At 44.6% G+C, this 20,295-nt stretch overlaps 1 pseudogene; it reads left to right on the top strand.

The window, feature by feature from the left end:
- Positions 1-19,516: 19,516 nt before the first annotated feature.
- LOC128566991 (non-histone chromosomal protein HMG-14-like) lies at positions 19,517-19,821 on the top strand (annotated as a pseudogene).
- The last annotated feature ends 474 nt before the right edge of the window (positions 19,822-20,295 follow it).

Raw genomic sequence — 20,295 nt, 5'->3', positions numbered from 1 at the left:
TATCCTTTTGTAAAGCAAATTGATATCTACAAAGGAAATTTTCCTCAGTAAAGGCACCTGCACCAGGGAGAAAGCTGTTTCTAAGGCAACTTTTATCACCTGCAAGACTTTTATCTCGGGCGGTGCCTATGGCTCAGTCACTAAGGCAACGGCCCCATATGCCGAGGGTGGCAGGTTCAAACTGCGAAGGCCCCTGCCAAATTGCAACAGAAAAATAGCTGGGCATTGTGGCAGGCACCTGTAGTCCCAGCTGCTCCGGAGGCTGAGATGCCACCGAGGGCCATAATGTGAGACTCTGTCTCTACAAAAAAAAAAAAAAAAAAAGACCTTTATCTGCCTAATAAGGCAACCTTTATTCACTTTACATTTCCTCCCCTCACTCTCCCACAATCTGTCTCCACCCCCAGCCCCAGCATCCACCTCCCCCCAATTCTCAAGACACCATTCCTCTTCGCAGTTCAGGATGTCATGTAAGTGTCAATCCTCTGGTCCTTCTTTGAGACTCATGTTTGTGGGACTCCTGATCACACACATGTAATTAAAATGGTTTTACTCTTGTTAATCTGTTGCATATGGGTTCAATTCATAGCCCAGGCAGGGGTCCTCAAACTTTTTAAACAGGGGACCAGTTCACTATCTCTCAGACCATTGGAGGGCCGGACTATAGTTAAAAAAAAAAAGTATGAACAAATTTCTATGCACACTGCACATATCTTATTTTGAAGTAAAAATACAAAACGGGAACACATACAATTCACATCGCTTCATGTGGCCCACGGGCCGTAGTTTGAGGACCCCTGGGAGTCTCATTCTGTTGCCCAGGCTACAGTGCAGTGGCCTTGTCATAGCTCGCTACAGCCCCAGCTCCTGGGGTCATGCCATTCTCCTGCCTCAGCCTCCTGAGTAGCTGAGACTACAGGCATGGGCCACTGTGCTCAGCTAGACAGGCTGAGTTTTGAACTCCTGGTCTCTAGTGATCCTCCTATCTTGGCCTCCCAAAGTACTGGAATTATAGGCCACTGTGGCCTATTTCTCTGGTTTTTATTTTGTTGCTGTTCTTCCAGGTATAAGGGTAAATCCAGTATCTGTTATTCCATCTTGATGGGAAGCAGAAATCCATCGAAGTTATACTTTTAAAAATTAAATTTTATTCAAAGGTGATAATAGGCAAAAATTAGTTTCCAAAAAAATTTTGGAAAGTGAATCATCAGGCTTCAATATATCTTTCTTCTAAACCCTGAACTTTAAAATGTATGACACATTTAAGACAGGGTAGTAACCTTGTATGAGAAATATTAAAGATTACTGAGAGCTGAGCATGGTGGTGTGTGCCTGTAGTCTCAGCTACAAGAGAGGCTGAGGCAGGAAGATCCCTTAAGCCCAGGAGTTTGAGACTAGCCTGGGTAACATAGCAAGACCTATCTCTAAAACAATTAAAAAAAAATTTTGTAAAGAAAAGATTATTCAGGGCAGCGCCTGTGGCTCAGTGAGTAGGGTGCCGGCCCCACATGCTGAGGGTGGCGGGTTCAAACCCAGCCCTGGCCAAACTGCAACAAAAAAATAGCCAGGTGTTGTGGCTGGCGCCTGTAGTCCCAGCTACTCGGGAGGCTGAGTCAAGAGAATCGCATAAGCCCAAGAGTTAGAGGTTGCTGTGAGCCGTGTGACGCCATGGCACTCTACCCGAGGGCGGTACAGTGAGACTCTGTCTCTACAAAAAAAAAAAAAAAAGAAAAGATTATTCAAAATCTGAATTAATGAGGCCAAGCACAGTAGCTCACACCTGTAATCTTTGCACTCTGGGAGGCCGAGGCAGGTAGATTGCTTGAGCTCAGGAGTTTAAGACTAGCCGGAGAAAGACCAAGACCCCATCTCTACTAAAAATACAAATGGGGAGGGGGGAGGAGACAAGATGGCTGAATGAAGCCAGCTTTCCACAGAGGCTCCCGTCCAGAAGGAGAATTAAAGGACAGAAATTTAGCAAGTAACCTGGAAGATTAGAGCAGCACCAAGAGAGAAGGTTGAAGAATGCACATCAATGCTGCTGAGGCAAGCTGCGATCCCAAGGATAGAAACAAAAGGTACAAAATCCATCACCAAGCGGATGGGAGTCCCCTCCCCCATGAGAATGGCTCGGAGTACCCCATAAACAAATGAGCACAGTTCAAAAGTCCTCCCATTAGGGCGGCACCTGTGGTTCAGTGAGTAGGGCACCGGCCCCATATGCTGAGGGTGGCGGGTTCAAACCCAGCCCTGGCCAAACTGCAACAAAAAAAAAATAGCTGGGCGTTATGGCGGGCGCCTGTGGTCCCAGCTGCCCGGGAGGCTGAGCAAGAGAATCGCATAAGCCCAAAGAGTTAGAGGTTGCTGTGACCCGTGTGACGCCATGGCACTCTACCCGAAGGCGGTACAGTGAGACTCTTGTCTCTACAAAAAAAAAAAAAAAAGAAGAAGAAAAAAAAGTCCTCCCATTATACTCCATGGGAGAGACCCTCTAAAACTGGACCTACTTCCCCTACTAGGGTGCAATGGCACTCTGCTGCCAGGCATAAAACTGTATAAAACTGTATATATTCTCTACCTGCAATTCTGAACTCCCAGCACTCCCCCCCACTCTCACTCTGAGGTCTCGAGGCCTGTCCCTCAGGAGTCCTGATTCTTGGGTGACTTCTCAAGGGGTGTGGACAGGGCCTGGACTGTAGCTGTCAGTGCTGATTCTGCAGCACAAGAGTGAGGAGAGGACAGCTGGCTGAGAGGGAGCTACACCGGAGTGGCAGTGCCCCAAGGTGCAGAACAGCAGCCATTTTTGGCAACAATAGGGCTCACCCCTGGATATTCTGGAGTCACACCCCCTGTCTCTCTGGGCAACCAGAAGAGGCTGGGCATCTTCTCAGCTGGCAACCAACAGCAGAAGATCTGGGACGGAAATGCAGGCCCTGTGAGTAAAGGGTTTACCTGAGGTGGTACCGGCCTGGGTGGAGCGCGGGACTAGAAAATGCACACGCAGTGCCAACTGAGTCCCAGGGTGGGACTGACACAGAGGTCCGCTTTACTGAGCCTAAGACACACCCCACCCCCTGGGGATCATCTGCCTAGACAAAGGCGGGCAGGAGGCTAGGACTTATAGCTAACGGTGCTGCGAACACAAACCTGCAGTTGCAAAGACAGAGCCTGAGGTTCAGGTTCTGTGAACTTAAAACAGCTTCTCTTCTGCAGGAAATTTAGCCAGGACAGAAACAAATTCTGCAAAGTTGTTCTGTTAAGTCAGTAATATCAATCAGGGGCAGGGCTGGAACTGAGTTAACACCCCCCCCACACCAGCCTCCATCAAGCCCCAAAGGGTGTCAGGCCTCATCTCCCCCTGCAAGATAGAGGCAGAGAGCAGCGGCCTGGCTGAGGAGACATAGATTTCTTTGTGATTCAGCTGAGACTTCAACCCAGAGTAACTGTTTCACTAGGATTGGACAGAGATCAGCTGAAAACAAGACAGAGACACTTAGCCCCACCACACCAAATAGGTCCCCAGTTTCTCAGGCCGTAGCACTGTATGGGTCCTCGGCAAAGCTCCAGGGAAAAAGTCAAATGGTGTAAAATAATCATGGGGCGGAATCAGCAGAAAAACATTGGTAACATGAATAACCAGAGCAGATCAACCCCCCCAAGGAAAGATATGGCAGATGTAACTGAAGATCCCATTCATAAACAGATAGCCAAGATGTCAGAAATCGAATTCAGAATTTGGATTGCAAAAAAGATTAATAGAATGGAGGAAAATTTGGAATTAGAAATTCGAGGAGCAATTCAAAAGTTGGAATTAGAAATTCGAGGAGAAATTCAAAAGTTGTCTCAAGAATTTAATGAATTTAAAGCAAGCAAACAGCCCTCAGAATGGGAAAAGATATTCGCAGGTTATGTCTCCGACAAAGGTTTAATAACCAGAATCCACAGAGAACTCAAACGTATAAGCAAGAAAAGAACAAGTGATCCCATCGCAGGCTGGGCAAGGGACTTGAAGAGAAACTTCTCTGAAGAAGACAGGCGCACAGCCTACAGACATATGAAAAAATGCTCATCATCCTTAATCATCAGAGAAATGCAAATCAAAACTACTTTGAGATATCATCTAACTCCAGTAAGATTAGCCCATATCACAAAATCCCAAGACCAGAGATGTTGGCGCGAATGTGGAGAAAAGGGAACACTTCTACACTGCTGGTGGGAATACAAATTAATACATTCCTTTTGGAAAGATGTTTGGAGAACACTTAGAGATCTAAAACTAGATCTGCCATTCAATCCTATAATTCGACTACTAGGTATATACCCAGAAGACCAAAAATCACATTATAATAAAGATATTTGTACCAGAATGTTTATTGCATCCCAATTCATAATTGCTAAGTCATGGAAAAAGCCCAAGTGCCCATCGATCCACGAATGCATTAATAAATTGTGGTACGTGTACACCATGGAATATTATTCAGCCTTAAAGAAACATGGAGACTTTACCTCTTTCATGTTTACATGGATGGAGCTGGAACATATTCTTCTTAGTAAAGTATCTCAAGAATGGAAGAAAAAGTATGCAATGTACTCATGGCTCTACTTTGAAACTAATTTATGGCTCTTATATGAAAGCTATAACTCAGTTATAACCTAAGAATATGGGGAAGAGGGAGAGGGAGAGGAGGGAGGGGGGAGGATGGGCAAAGGGAGGGTGATTGGTGAGATTACACCTATGGTGCATCTTACAGGGGTACATGTGAAACTTAGTAAATGTAGAATATAAATGTCTTAACACAATAACTAAGAAAATGCCAGGAAGGCTATGTTAACCAGTGTGATGAAAATATGTCAAATGCCCTATAAAACCAGTGTATGGTGCCCCATGATCATATACAGCTATGATTTAATAAAAAATAAATAAAAATAGAAAAAACTAGCCAGGCATAGTGTCAGGTGCCTGTAGTACCAGCTACTGGGGAGGCTGAGGCAAGAGGACTGCTCAAGCCTAAGAGTGTGAGCTTGCTGTGAGCTATGATGATGCTACAGCACTCTATCCAGGGGAACAGAGTGAGACTTCGTCAAAAAAAAAAAAAAAAAAAATCTTGATTAATGAGTAGCTGGATAAGCCAGAATAAATTGCATTGAACTTTCCAAACACATTTTTTATTTTGGGGGTTGGGGGGGTGGGCACCAGCCACATGCTCTGGGCTGATGACTTTGAACCCGGCCCAGGCCTGCTAAACAAACAAACAAATAAAAAACTAGCCAGGCATTGTGGTGGGCACCTGTAGTCCCAGCTACTCAGGGGGCTGCTTCAAGAGAATCACTTGAGCCCGAGAGTTTGAGGTTGCTGTGAGCTATGATGCCACAGCACATAGGTGACAAAGTAAAACTATCTCAATTAAAATATATATATATATATTGCTATGAGCAATCTTTATAATGATACTCCAAAATATATCTTTTTCTCCATTTTAGAGAGAAAGAAACAAAGATACAGAGAGTTTAAGAAACTTGTCCAAAGTGACACAATTATTAGGAACAGAGCTGGGATTCAAACCCACTTTGGAATAAATCCCAAGCCCCCACTTTCTCCTGCATTATACCACCTTCATGTTAAGTACCACCCTCAACCTAAAGGCTACTGATACTTTAGAATTTACAAGTGAAAGGATATTAGAATCACTGGGTGAGAAAGCTGAGCATGAGGAACTTGTCTACAAACTACCCAGCTAGCAGAGAAGGGCAAGAAACTGAGAAGTGACTCTTCGGTTCATGGATGTTCTGGTTTGGAGTCAAGGACCTGTACTGTTCGCTGGAGCTTTTTCAGTCAACCCACTTAACCCTGGACAAGTCATTTAATGTTTCTGGTTTTACTTTCTCCCATCTCTAGCTGCAAACACAAATCTGCTCAGTTGCATTGCTTTGAGAATAAAATGTGCTTACCCTTCCACTTTAAAAACTGCATTCTTTTTCCAAATGATGAAATCATTATTCTGTACTGTTCAATTGACACCAATGTCCTAGGCCTCACCTCAAAGGTTAATATTTAACATTTTTTTATTGCCCCTGCCATTTGTAGGAGTTAAATCGTGGACATTGTCCCTGTATTGACTGAGCAAATAAAAGCAGAGCCCACGAGGTAGGACCAATTGTGCCATATTATTAATAATCGAAAACTGAGTAAATATAAACAAGGAAGAATTGAGGCTTTTCTTTCCCAAACAAACAAAAAACTCTGCTACTTTGATTTTAGTAATCCATTTTAGACTTGCTCCCTGCTAGCCATTTATTACTTTGTGGGTTCTGTTACTTAATTTGTTTGAAATCTATAATCGTAGGCCTCAGGGGTCAAAGAGATGACCGACCGGACATATAAACTCACTTCTCCATCGTCCCTCCGGCACCATGTCCTTTAAGATCACAGGGCTGGGAAGGGAACGTTATTGATGGCTTTTGTCTGCAGAGCTTGAAATCCCACTGGGGTGAAATCCCACTGGGGCAACAGTATAAACTTGTAGGAAGATAAATAAACACATGCTAAGCACCGAAAGCTGGCAGAGACATAAAGCACGGGAGCAGCTTGCATGGAGGAGCCGCCTGCATGGCCTCCCTGTTGGGAGACAGATGGTTTCAGACTACAATGGGATCTGCTTCATCAAGTCCAAGTACAAATATAGTCATACCACTTTCATTTTTCCATCAAAAACGTTTGAGTCCCTTCACTCTTCATTAACCAGAAGTCCACATCCACGCCCCCAGCTCCTGCTGCAGTGCAAAAAAACCATGTGCTTTGCCGACTGAGTCTGATCAGACACAGCTGCCAGTTCTCCCCCTGCTAGATGCTATCACCTGGGACCGTGGGAAGTAGGACCACAGAGTGTGACTGCCAGAGCTGCTCCAGGTCTCTCCCGGACTCCACAGTCCACCTCCACTAAAGGTGTGTCCATCGTGCTCCAGCATTGCCCCCAAAGCACATCACCAGAGTGGCTGGAACGTGGCATGCTCCAGAGCTCCTCAGGTCCTCGCACAGAGCCAGGTCGCCAGAGCAGAGTCTTCTTTCCTTTCTTTTCCTTTCTTTTTTTTTTTGAGAGAGAGTCTCACTATGTCACCCTCGGTAGAGTGCTATGGCATCACAGCTCACAGCAACCTCAAACTCTTGGGCTCAAATGATCCTCTTGCCTCAGCCTCCCGAATAGCTGGAACTACAGGTGCCCAACACAACACCTGGCTATTTTTAGAGACGAGGCCTGGCTCAGGCTGGTCTCGTGAGTTCAGGCAATCCACCTGCCTTGGCCTCCCAGAGTGCTGGGATTACAGGCGTGAGCCACTGCTCCTGGCCTATCAATAGCAGTTTAAACAAAGCTGAAAAGTGAATTAGTAAATTGGAAGAGAAAATAGGCAGATTACAACACAGAGAAATGATGAGATGAAAAGTTTTTAAAAATGAGTAAGAGAAAAGGAGAATAGAATGTGTGAACCTGAATGAAAAGTTAGGGACCATAGTGAAGAAAAGTAAGAGCCTATATACCAATACCTTAAAAAGGACATTAAGGGCAGCGCCTGTGGCTCAACAGAGTCGGGCACTGGCCCCATATGCCGGAGGTGGCAGGTTCAAACCCAGCCCTGGCCAAAAACTACAAAAAAAAAAAAAAAAAAAGGACGGGCAGCGCCTGTGGCTCAAGGAGTAGGGCGCCGGTCCCATATGCCGGAGGTGGCGGGTTCAAACCCAGCCCCGGCCAAAAAAAAAGGACATTAAGTTATTGTAAATAGAATGGATAATATATAATACGTATAATATATGTATAATACTCACCAATCATAAAAATAATTTTCAGATTGGACAAGAAAACATTATTGAAATACACGCTATTTAAGCCAGGTACAGTGGCTCACACCTGTAATTCTAGCACCCTGGGAGGCTGAGGCGGATGGATTGCTTGAGCTCAGGAGTTTGAGACCAGCCAGAGAAAGAGCAAGGCCTCCTCTCTAAAAATAGCTGGACATTGTGGCAGACGCCTGTAATCCCAGCTACTTGGGAGGCTGAGGCAAGAAGATCTCTTGGGCCTAAGAGATGAAGGTTGCTGAGAGCTATGACACCAAGGTACTCTACCCAGTGTGACATAGACTCTATTTCCAAAAAAATCAGAAAAGAAATGTATGCTATTTATAAGCAATCCACTCAAAGGATAATGAAATAAAATGAAGGAAAATTCTATACCAGGAAAATATTTTCCCAAATAAAATTGTAGTAATGGTTTTAAATTTGTGCACTAGGTCAGGTGTGGTGACTCACACTTGTGATCTTAGCATGTTGGGAGAATGAGGAGCTTGAGGCCAGAAATTCCAGATCAGCCTGGGCAACATAACAGACTCTACTCTATAAAATAACTGGCATGTGCCTATAGTCCCAGCTACCTGGGAGGCTGAATTAGGAGGATCAGGATTGCCTGAGCCTGGGAGTTGGAGGTTGCAGTGAGCTATGATGATGCAACTATACTCCAGCCTGGGTGACAGAGCAAGACCCTGTCTCAATAAATAAATAGTTAGGGACTGAATGTTTGTGTCCTCCCCAAAATTTATATGTTGAAGCCCTAACACCCAATGTGACTATATTTGGAGATGGGAACTTTATAGTTGTAACTAAGGTTAAATGAGGTCCCAAGAGTTAGGTCCTAATTTGATAAGATTCGCATCCTCGTAAGAAGAAGAAGAGAGACCAGAGTGCTCCTTCTCTCTCTCTCCCTCCTCATTCACAGAAATAAGGCCACGTAAGGAAAGACCACACAAGGACAGACAGAGAAGCAGCTGTCTACAAGCCAGGAAGAGATGCCTCACCAGAAACCAACCACGCTGGCCACCCTGATCTCAAGCATCCAGCCTCCAAAATTATGAGAAAATAAAAGTTCTGTTGAAAGTTTACCTGATTCTAACAATAGATTAGAAAAACCATTCAATAATACTCAACACTAATCTATTATCAAGTCTCTCCATCCATCCAAAAACGTAATCTGTGGTTAGGAAATAAATTCTTAACTTATTAAAGGGAACTTACAAGAAACCTGTATCAAACACCATCTCTAGTGGTTAGAAAAGAGAAGATGTCTCTTCAAAATCAGGAACTAGAGGATGGCCATCATCCGCGCTCTATTGAATATCTCCATCGTTTTGAATAGCATGGGGCTGTAAATCTTTAATGCAGGGAAGACTTACTGAACCCTCAGTATAGATACAACTATGCTTTGACAAGAAGAAAAAGGGATCCAAAAGGAAAAAGTGGAATCCAAGAAGCAACAAGAAGGAACAAACATCCATAAAAGTATTTATCCGAACATGAAGGAGCAAGCTAAAAAAATTAAAAGAGAGCGAGAGAGGGAGAGAAGGAGGGAGGGAGAAAGGAAGGGAGTTCAACATTTTAGAAATGTGGGCAGGAACACAATCACATTTTAATTTTAAACCTTAGGCAATATATTTCACTTACTATTTTGTTTTCAACAAACATTTGTTCATATCCAATCACAGGAACTCTCTCTTTGTATTATAGAAATTTTCTTTTTTTTTTTTGTAGAGACAGAGTCTCACTTTACTGCCCTCGGTAGAGTGCCATGGTGTCACACGGCTCACAGCAACTTCCAGCTCTTGGGCTTATATGATTCTCCTGCCTCAGCCTCCCGAGCAGCTGGGACTACAGGCGCCCGCCACAACACCCAGCTATTTTTTTGTTGCAGTTTGACGGGGCTGGGTTTGAACCCACCACCCTCAGTATATGGGGCCGGCGCCCTGCTCACTGAGCCACAGGTGCCGCCCAACAATTATTAACATTCTGTCCATCCTGTTTTATTAATCACTCCACATTTATATTTAACGCAAATACCAGATACATGTAATTTCACCCTTAGATATTTTAGTATGTGTCTCTAAGAGATGAAACTTAAAATGGCTAGGCACTATGGCTCACACCTATAATCCTAGCACTCTGGGAGGTCAAGGTGGGAGGATCTCTCAAGTTTAGGAGTTTGAGACCAGCCTGAACAAGAACAAGATCCTGTCTCTACTAAAAACAGAAACATTAGCTGGGTATCATGGTAGGCACCAGTAGTCTCAGCTACTCTGTAAGCTAAGGTAGGAGGCTTGCTTGAACCTAGGATTTGAGGTTGCTGTGGGCTAGGCTGAGGCCATGGCACTCTAGCCTGGGCCTCAGCGTGAACCTCTATCTAAAAAAAAAAAACAAAAACAAGAAACAGAACTTAAAAAGAATAACCACAGTAAAATATCACATCTAATAATCAGTGTAACATCATCTACTACCCATTATCCTGGAGCTAATATGGGCAGAGGCAAATACCATATATATAGATATGCACAAACACAGATATGTATATTTATAAATATATGTGTTCAATACTACATATATTCTCAAGAATATCTTGAGAAACTTTTGTTAGATGCCTGCTAAATTTCTTTCTTTTTTTTTTTTTTGAGACAAAGTCTCACTTTGTTCCCCTTGGTACAGTGCTGTGGCATCATAGCTCTCAGCAACTTCACACTCTTGGGCTCAGGTGATCCTCTTGCCTCATTTTTTCATTTTTAGTAGAGATGGGGGTCTCATTTTTGCTCAGGCTGGTCTCAAACCTGTGAACTCAAGCAATCCACCTGCCTTGGCCTCCCAGAGTGCTGGGATTATAGCATCAACTGTAATCAACTACCGTACCCACTTTGCTAAAATCTTAATATAGAATCTCACTACAGTTTTTTTCTAGTCCATCAGCTTTTTAAGCAAATGCATTAACGTGCCGATGTATTTATTTATTTATTGAGCCCACAAGGTTATCCCAAAGACTTCCTTTTCCTAATCTTCAAAAGCCATCAGTTTAATGATGCACACTGGAAATTTACATGATGAGAGTTTCTGGAAAGATTCTTTTCTTCTCTATTAAACATTGGAAAAATACCTTCAGTCTTATCTTGATACCACTCTTTTTCTTTCCTTACTGATATGCAGTTGCTTAATCAGACAGCTTTCCACCCGACATTTTAAATTGAACAATTGATACTAATTTGGAATGGCCGCCTGGTAGAAGGGCTGCACCATAGGCAACATGTCACAATTTGGCGGTGGGGGGGGAGATAGGGGTTACGGGGGAGGGGGGTTTGTCTTTGTTGCACACTTCATACCCTAAGCCCTATTTATTTATTTAGAAACAAATTCTCATTCTGTTGCCCCAGGCTAAGTGCTGTAGGGTCAGTCTAGCTCACAACAACCTCATAACCTTAAACTCCAGGGCTCAAGGGATCCTCCTGCCTCAGCCTCCCTAGTAGCTCCCACCACAATGCCCTCCTATTTTTAGAGATGAGGACTTACTCTTGTTCAGGCTGATCTCTGAACTCCTGAGCTCAGATAATCCACCTGCCTCTGCCTCCCAGTGTGCTAGTATGAACAAGTGTGAGTCACCTTGCTCGGCCTCAAGGAATGTACTTTAAACCACATGTAAGTTTGCTTTAGAATAATTGTGAGTCTGAGCTAGAACTCTGGAGAAGACCTGAATGCAGTTGAGCACAAGCCCAAGGTCACAACACCAGGGCAGATGGGGATAGAAGAGCTGAGAGGATGGCAGATGGAGGCAGCGGGAGGTCAGCCGGGAGCACTGGAAACTCTCATTCACACTCTTTTTATCATCTTCTCTGTGTCTTGGACGTGAGCCTGCCCAGACACAGAGCGCTGGTTATGGAGGCAGAGCAAGCTTCCTCTTTGCTTCAGGCTGACTCTTCAGGCAAGGGGATGGGAGATTCCCTCTATCTCTGTAGAACAAGGGTAAGGATGGATTCCTCAAAGTTAAGCATAGGCCTTGGAGAGTTTCTTTTCTCCATTTTGCTGCACCTGCCAAAACTGTCCTTGACAGGTCCTTCTGGACCCTGAGGTCAAGTTCTTCATTTGTTTGAGTCTCTTCCCTGGGGAGCATCACTGTTCAGATTTTTTTTTTTTTTTCAGACGAAATGAATGATTTATTAAGGGATGGCTGGTGCTCGCTCAGGCACAGCAGTCCAGATTTTTCTTTAACTTCATTTCTCCATGAGAAGTCCCTATACCCTGCCAAATTCTCCAAGAGTCAACCTGGGCAAAGACCAAAGTGGATCTTTAGTTAATTCTGTCCTTTTCATATTCCTTATTTATCACTGAAGTCAAGATCTCTTTTCCATATAGAAATCGGAAGCTCTGTTATTATGAATGAAAACAGAAAGGGCTTGTTAACAACACCAGTTCTTAATGACCTGTTCTTTATTTTATTGCTTGGCAAGCTTTCCTGAAAAAGAAGAAAAAAGACATCTCTAGAAAAGGGGAAAAAACCTAGTTCTCTCAAAAGCCCTGACATGTATTTGGCTGTGAATGCTGGTCTTCTTGGGCATGAAATCATCTGCGCTACTCGCTTTACACTGGCTGAGCTCAGGATAAGGCACCACGGGGACTGGCAGGTGCTTTAAGTGGACAGAATGTAATGCCCACACCTTGTTTTCTTCCTGCTAGTTGATATTTTCTTTGCTACCTATAAAGTGTCTTATCTAGGGTTTCTGGAGAGTCTCCACAGATTTATTTTTTTCTGTTCCTTTGTAAAAAACAAAACAAACAAAAAACTGTAATAAAATTACATCATGTATAAATTTCCATTTTAGCCATTTTTAAGTATATGTTTCAGTACATTTGCTGGTTGGGCAACCCACCATCACTATCCAGCTCCAGAACTTTTCTTTTCTTTTTTGAGGCAGAGTCTCACTATGTTGCCCTGGGTAGAATGCTGTGGTATCACAGCTCACAGCAACCTCAAACTCTTGGTCTAAAGTGATTCTCTTGCTTCAGCTTCCCAAGTAGCTGGGATTACAGGCGTCCACCACAATGCCCAGCTATCTCTTTTTTGTTGTAGTTGTCATTGTTGTTTAGCTGGCCTGGGCTGGGTTCAAACTTGCCAACCTGGGTGTACGTGGTGATGCCCTAGCTGCTGAACTACAGGCACTGAGCCCCCGCTGTGGTTTTGATTTGCATTTCCCTGATGAGTAGTTGAGCATCTTTTCATATGCTTGTTTGGCCATTTATCTGTCATCCTCAGATTTTTACATCAACCCCTGAGTTTTCCTGAGCTTTTCTCTTGTCCTTCACTTTCATACATCCATACTAACAACAGATGAATTTGTTAATGAAAAAATCATTCTTGGCTCGGTGCCAGTAACACAGTGCTTACAGTGCCAGTTTGAACCCAGCCCAGGCCAACTAAACAACTGCAGCAAAAAATTGCCAGGTGTTGTGGCGCGCACCTATAGTCCCAGCTATTTGTGAGGCTGAGGCAAGAGAATCGCTTAAGCCCAAGAGTTGGAGGTTGCTGTGAGCTATGATGACACAGCACTCTCTTGAGGGCAATATAATGAGACTCTGTCTCAAAACAAACAAACAAACAAAGTACTCGTTCTTATCAAGGTTAGCAAGAGACATGAAGATTAATAAAAAAGCATGTTTGAGAGGGGAGCTAGTAAAAGAAGGCAAGTCAAAAAGGTTGGAAAGCAGAGAGTATAGCAGCAGAAACAGAAGGATCAGCAAAGCAGAATGGGAGGTGACAGAGAGGGACACTGGCCACCATGTCCCCAAGAAAATTCTGATGCTGAAGTCTTTGTCAATACCTGTGTCACCTCCAAGCACCTGAAGAGCAGAATTCCCACCCTCTGCTGTCATCACAACTCTATATAAATCTTGTGACCAGCTGGTTAGAAATAAGTTAGGCCTGAAGTCCTGGGCTCACTCAAGATATGCAGGTGTCATTCCCAAACTGCCCAATACACTCTCCGGTGTGATCCAGTTCCATCCTCATCATTCCCAAACCCAACCATTGGAGCTCCTGGAATACCCACTCTATGTCCAGGGAACATTTGTACTCACCCACCTTTTCTCTTGCAGAACCCCCCAGCCCTTTTCCAGGACAAGCGCTTCCCCCATAAGCCTCTCAATAGAGTCTCTTTATTTTCACTCACATACCTGGTAGGCTCGGCACCCTTCCCCCTGCCCTCTAGACTTTTCTCCCTTTCCTTGTTGCAAAATGATGCCAGCTCCCTTATGCTCAACCCATCAGCCCATATGCCCTCTACCATTCCTGCCTTCTGTATCAAGTGACTGAGTCACCCACATTCTGTAACCTTTTTGTGCTAGCCTGTCCTATTCCTAACCCTCTTGGTTATGCAACAGTCACCTCCACCCCATCCATCTAAGTCACCTATCCCATGGCTAAACCTTGACTCTTGTAACCTCCAGCAAGTCCGACACCTCCTCTCCAATCCCATCTTCTCCCTGTGGTTAGTCAGCTCCAGGATGCTCAAGGAAACAGCTCTGGAGCCCCATGGAGACTACTGTCTAGGGATCCCATCATCTCATTATCCAGTGTCCTGCAAGGACGCCCCAGCCCAGTGCTGTAACCAATCCTTGACAAACACTCTCAACTTTCTCTTTATCCCTAATCCTAAATAACAGCAAGCCTGTCTTGTCTGTTTCTCCAGCTGAGCATCACTGCAGAACTGGCCCACATGCGCTCACTGACCTTATTTAGAGTCAGGATCACAAACTTCACATGGACTATAAGTAGCCAGAAATCATAACACGTTTTGCTAATAAGTTCACTCTCCTGCTCCCTAAAATAACTCTCTCAGGTCTTCTCTTCTCCAGCCTTCACACACACCTCCAGCCTTGCCGTACCCCCTTTTCATGACGTCTGTGACTCACACTGGAAAACTCTGATATTACCATGATCTCCTGCACGTGCCTGCTGCTTAAGCTTCATTCTGAGTGTGGTTAGTAACGTGCCTCCTCCCAGGCACAGGGGTTCAACCTTGATTTGGGGAGTGTGAGGAGCCCTGTGGGGAGACAGGTTCACATGCAGGCACCAAGATACACTCTGCTTGGTCTCCAGAAGTTGCACAGCCTCAGATCTCAACACCCCTGCCAGGGTCATCACCACAGCCCCTAGATCCATGCATTGCCTGGGCACTTTCATTCCTGGGCCTTGCCACCCTCCCTCCCTCTCTCTCTCCATGTATCATTGCTCTTTTCGACTGATCACAAGGTTTAAGTGAACCATGAGGGCAGAGACCCCTGACTCTGAAGATGAGTGAAGGTTCTATTCTTTTCCTTACACTGCTGTAACAAAGTACCAAAAATGTAGATGGCTTAAGACAACAGATACTGATCTCACAGTTCTTTCTGGGGGCTCCAAGCCTGAAATCTGGGTGTCAGCAGCAACATGCCCTACTGAAGCCTCCAGGAGAGGATCCTTGCCTCATCCAGTCCTGGGCAGCCATAGTGTGGCCGCATTGCCGGGTCTCTGCCTGCCCCTTCACGTGGTCATCTTCTTCCATCATAATCTTTGAGACACACCACCCCCCCATGGGTATGCACCTGTTGAAAGTGATTCCCTAAAGTATAATTTACCAATTTTATTGTTTTTTAATGGATTATACATTTTTATTTATTTTTGTTAAGGTAAGTATAGAACAGGGGGTGGACACAAGATGGCTGACTGAAGCCAGCTTTCCACTGAGGCTCCCATCCAGAAGGAGAATTAAAGGACAGAAATTTAGCAAGTAACCTGGCAGATTAGAGTTGTGCCAAGAGAGAAGGTTGAAGAACACATATCAACCCTGCTGAGGTGAGCTGCAACCCCAAAGATACAAACAAAAGGTAAAAAATCCATCACCAAGTGGATGGGAGTCCCCTCCCCCATGAGAACAGCTTGGAGTACCCCATAAACAAATGTGCAGTGTTCAAAAGTCCTCCCACTATACTCCACGGGAGAGACCCTATAAAAACTGGACCTACTGGACCTACTTCCCCTACTAGGGTGACATGGCACTCTCCTGCCAGGCATAAAACTATATAAAACTGTATATATTCTCTACCTGCAATTCTGAGCTCTCAGCACTCCCCTCCACTCTCACTCTGAGGTCTGGAGGCCTGTCCTCCAGAAGTCCAGATTCTTGGGTGTTTTCTCAAGAGGTGTGGACAGGGCTGGACCGCTGCTGGTCAGTGCTGATTCTGCAGCATGGAAGTAAGGAGAGGACAGTTGGCTGAGAGGGAACCATGCTGGAGCAGCAGTGCCCCAAGGCTCAGAGCAGCAGCCCTTTTTGGCAACAATAGGACTCACCCCTTGATATTCTGGAGTCACACCCCCTGTCTCTCTGGGCAACCAGAGGAGGCCAGGCATCTTCTCAGGTGGCAACCTCCGGCAGAACAAATCTGGGATGGAAATGCAGGCCCTGTGAGTAAAGGGTGTACCTGAGGCGGTACCAGCCTGGGTGGAGCGCAGGGACTAGAAAACACACGCACAGTGCCGGCAGACTCCCAGAGCTGGGCTGATCCAGAGGACTGCTTTACTGAGCCTAAGACACACCCAGCCCTGAGGGGACCATCAGCCTAGACAAAGGAGGGCAGGAGGCTAGAACTGACAGCTAACTGTGTTGTGAATACAAACTACCAGGCAGCAGCAAAGACAGGATCTGAGGTGCAAGTTCTGTGAACCCAAAACAGCTTCTCTTCTGCACGGGAATTTAGCCAGTACAGAAACAAATTTTGCAAAGTTGTTCTGTTCTGTCAGTAACATCAATCAGGGGCAGGCTGGAAGTGAGGGAACAGCCCAAACCTCCATGAAGCACGCGAGGTTGTCAGGTCTCACCTCCCCCTGCTGGATAGTGATAGCAGCAGCCTGGCTGAGGAAACATAGATCGCCTTGTGATTCAGGCAGGTGCAAACCCTGGAGTATCTGCTCATTGGAGGCAACTGGGTCATAGCCCTGTGGGGTTATCAGTGTGACAGAGGTGCAAGGTGGGAAGGAGGCATGAACCTTCCCAGACTAATTTATTTGCTGGGTGAATCCTCCTGACCTCACGGAGCACTACAGCAAGTCATATTTGAGTTGTCAGCAGACCCCTGTGATCTACTTGCCAAAGACCTTTTAACTCTCCCACCTGAGACAGGTGCTGACTGAGACAATTGATTTGGACCTTGTGAACTGAGCCAATTGCCCAAGGACTATCGAAGTGGTGCCCTGGGTGTGTGGTTTAGAAAGGTTTGATTTTCCTTTTCCAATTGTTGCCTGTGGGGGGCAGGGTGACTTAATTGCTGGTATTTCTCCACAGCTGAGACTTCAAACCAGAGTAACTGTTTTTAGGGTCAGACAGAGACCAGCTGAAAACAAGAAGGAGCCACTTAGCCCCACCACAGCAAGCAGGTCTGCAGTTTCTCAGGCCATAGCACTGTACGGGTCCTCAGCAAAGATCCAAGGTAAAAGATACAGACACCAGTCCCAGCTTTTGGGCAAAGGGCTGATTAATCACTACTTATGGAGCCCCAAACCCAACATTTCTTTATCCAGTCATCTAGTCAAACAGTGTAAAATAATCATGGGGTGGAATCAGTGGAAAAACTCTGGTAACATGAATGACCAGAGTAGATCAACCCTCCCAAGGAAAGATATGGCAGACGTAACTGAAGATCTCATTAATAAATAGATAGCCGAGATGTCAGAAATCAAATTCAGAATTTGGATTCCAAACAAGATTAATAGAATGGAGGAAAAGTTGGAATAAGAAATTCGAGGAGCAATTAAAAAGTTGGAATTAGAAATTCGAGGAGAAGGGTGGTGTCTGTGGCTCAATCAGTAAGGCGCCGGCCCCATATACCGAAGGTGGCGGGTTCAAACCCGGCCCCGGCTGAACTGCAACCAAAAAATAGCCGGGCATTGTGGCAGACGCCTGTAGTCCCAGCTACTCGGGAGGCTGAGGCAAGAGAATCGCTTAAGCCCAGGTGTTGGAGGTTGCTGTGAGCTGTGATGCCACAGCACTTTACCGAGGGCCATAAAGTGAGACTCTGTCTCTACAAAAAAAAAAAAAGAAAGAAAGAAATTCGAGGAGAAAGTCAAAAGTTGTCTCAAGAATTCAACGAATTTAAAGACAAAACCACCAAAGATTTTGACACATTGAAGCAAGAATTTGCAGCCCTCAAAGATCTGAAATATATAGTAGAATCCCTCAGGAACAGAGTGGAGCATGCAGAAGAAAGGATTTCTGACATTGAAGACAAAGCTTTTGAACACTCCCAAACTCTCAAAGAGGAAGAGAAATGGAGAGCAAAGCCAGATCCTTCTCTCAGAGATCTCTGGGATAATTCAAGGAAGGCTAATATCTGCCTCATTGGAATCCCTGAAAGCAATGAAGTGGCTTCACAAGGCACAAAGGCCCTTCTCCATGAAATTATGAAAGAGAATTTTCCAGACATGCCAAGAGATTCTGAAATTCAGATAGCAGACAGTTTCAGAACCCCAGCACAAATCAACCCAAATAAGACATCCCCCCAGGCACATCATAATTAACTTCACTAAAGTTAATATGAAGGAGAAAATTCTGAAAGCGGCCAGACGTAAGAAAACCATAATCTACAAAGGGAAGAATATTGGAATGACTGCAGATCTCTCTACTGAAACCTTTCAAGCCAGAAGAGGGTGATCATCGACTTTTAATCTCCTAAAACAAAATAACTTTCAACCCCAGATCCTGTATCCAGCTAAACTGAGTTTCATTTATGATGAGAAATTAAATACTTTAATGACATTCACATGTTGAAGAACTTTGCCATAACCAAACCAGCTCTTCAGGATGTTCTCCGTCCTATCCTCCATAATGACCAGCACAATCCTCTACCACAAAAGTTAACTCACTCAGAAATTTTTTGATCAAACTTCAACTTCCACAGTGGCAAAAGGATTAAAAGTGTCCACTGGACTTTCAAAAAACTTGATACCCAAAATTTTACCAGACTTATCAATATTCTCCATTAATGTGAATGGCTTAAACTGTCCTCTAAAGAGGCACAGGTTGGCTGCCTGGATACAAAAACTCAGGCTAGATATCTGTTGCATACAAGAATCTCATCTTACCCCAAAAGATAAATATAGACTCAGGGTGAAAGGATGGTCGTCCATATTTCAGGCAAATGGTAATCAAAAAAAAGCAGGTGTTGAAATTCTATTTGCAGATACAATAGGCTTTAAACCAACAAAAGTAAGGAAGGATAAGAATGGTCACTTCATATTTGTTAAGGGTAATACTCAATATGATGAGATTTCAATTACTAATATTTATGCACCCAACCAGAATGCACCTTAATTTATGAGAGAAACTCTAACAGACATGAGCAACTTGATTTCCTCCAGCTCCATAATAGTTGGAGATTTTAACACTCCTTTGGCAGTGTTGGATTGATCCTCCAATAAGAAGCTGAGCTGGGGACAGAGGGTGTCCCAGCCAGCGGGGAGGGAGAGCCCGTGGTTGGGGGATGTGGGGGGCGCAGGAGGCAGGCTCCCAATTCAGTTCCATCCAGTTCTCCCACTGCCCCTGCCACGGGTTTCAGCAGCCAGGGCGGCGGGGTTGCAGCAGTGACCAGGTAGCCCAGCTTCGTGAAGGCTCTCAGCACACTGTGGCCTGGGCCAAGATGTCAAAAAGGAAGGTCAGCTCTGCTGAAGGAGCGGGGTAGGAATAGCCCAAGAGGAGGTCAGCATGGTTGTCAGCTAAACCTGCTCCTGTGAAAGTGGAAACGAAGCCAAAAAAGGCAGCAGCAAGGGATAAATCTTCAGACAGAAAAGTGCAACCGAAAGGGAATAGAGGAACAAAGGGAAAGCAGGCTGAAGTGTCTAACCAAGAACCAAAAAAGACTTACCAGCAGAAAATAGAGAAACTAAAACTGAGGAGAATCCAGCCGGCAATGAAGCAGGAGAGAAAGAAGCCAAGTCTGATTAATATCATAATGTCTTATCGGTGGTCCCTGTCTCCCTTCTTGTACAACACAGGGAATATTTTTATGAACTATTTTGTAAATGCAAGTTTTTTAGTAGCTCTAGAAACATTTTTTAAAAGGAGGGAATCCCACCTCATCCCCTTTTTTAAGTGTAAATTGCTTTTTTTTAAGAGGTGAAATCATTTGCTGGTTCTTTATTTTTTGGTACAACCAGAAAATAGTGTGGGATGTTGAAGTAATTGGAGGCTTTGACTGTCTTGGGTGTGAGCTTAACATTCCATAGATGGGGGTTAGTTTTTATATCCTGTAATACAAAGCATACTAAATGGCAGTATGGAGTCCCAGTCTTGCATTTAATCTGTGAACATTTTTAATTACTTCTCTTCCCATGTTGTTTTGTACTAGAATTGTTTCCTAAAGAAAACCACTCCCGTGATCATGGCTCTCCATGTCAAAACCGTGTACACTCTGTAACA

Source organism: Nycticebus coucang, chromosome 15 (genome assembly GCF_027406575.1).
Source record: "Nycticebus coucang isolate mNycCou1 chromosome 15, mNycCou1.pri, whole genome shotgun sequence".
Lineage (NCBI taxonomy): Eukaryota > Metazoa > Chordata > Mammalia > Primates > Lorisidae > Nycticebus > Nycticebus coucang.
The sequence above is the reverse complement of the archived record's forward strand: the minus strand, read 5'-3'. Positions and strand labels throughout refer to the sequence as shown.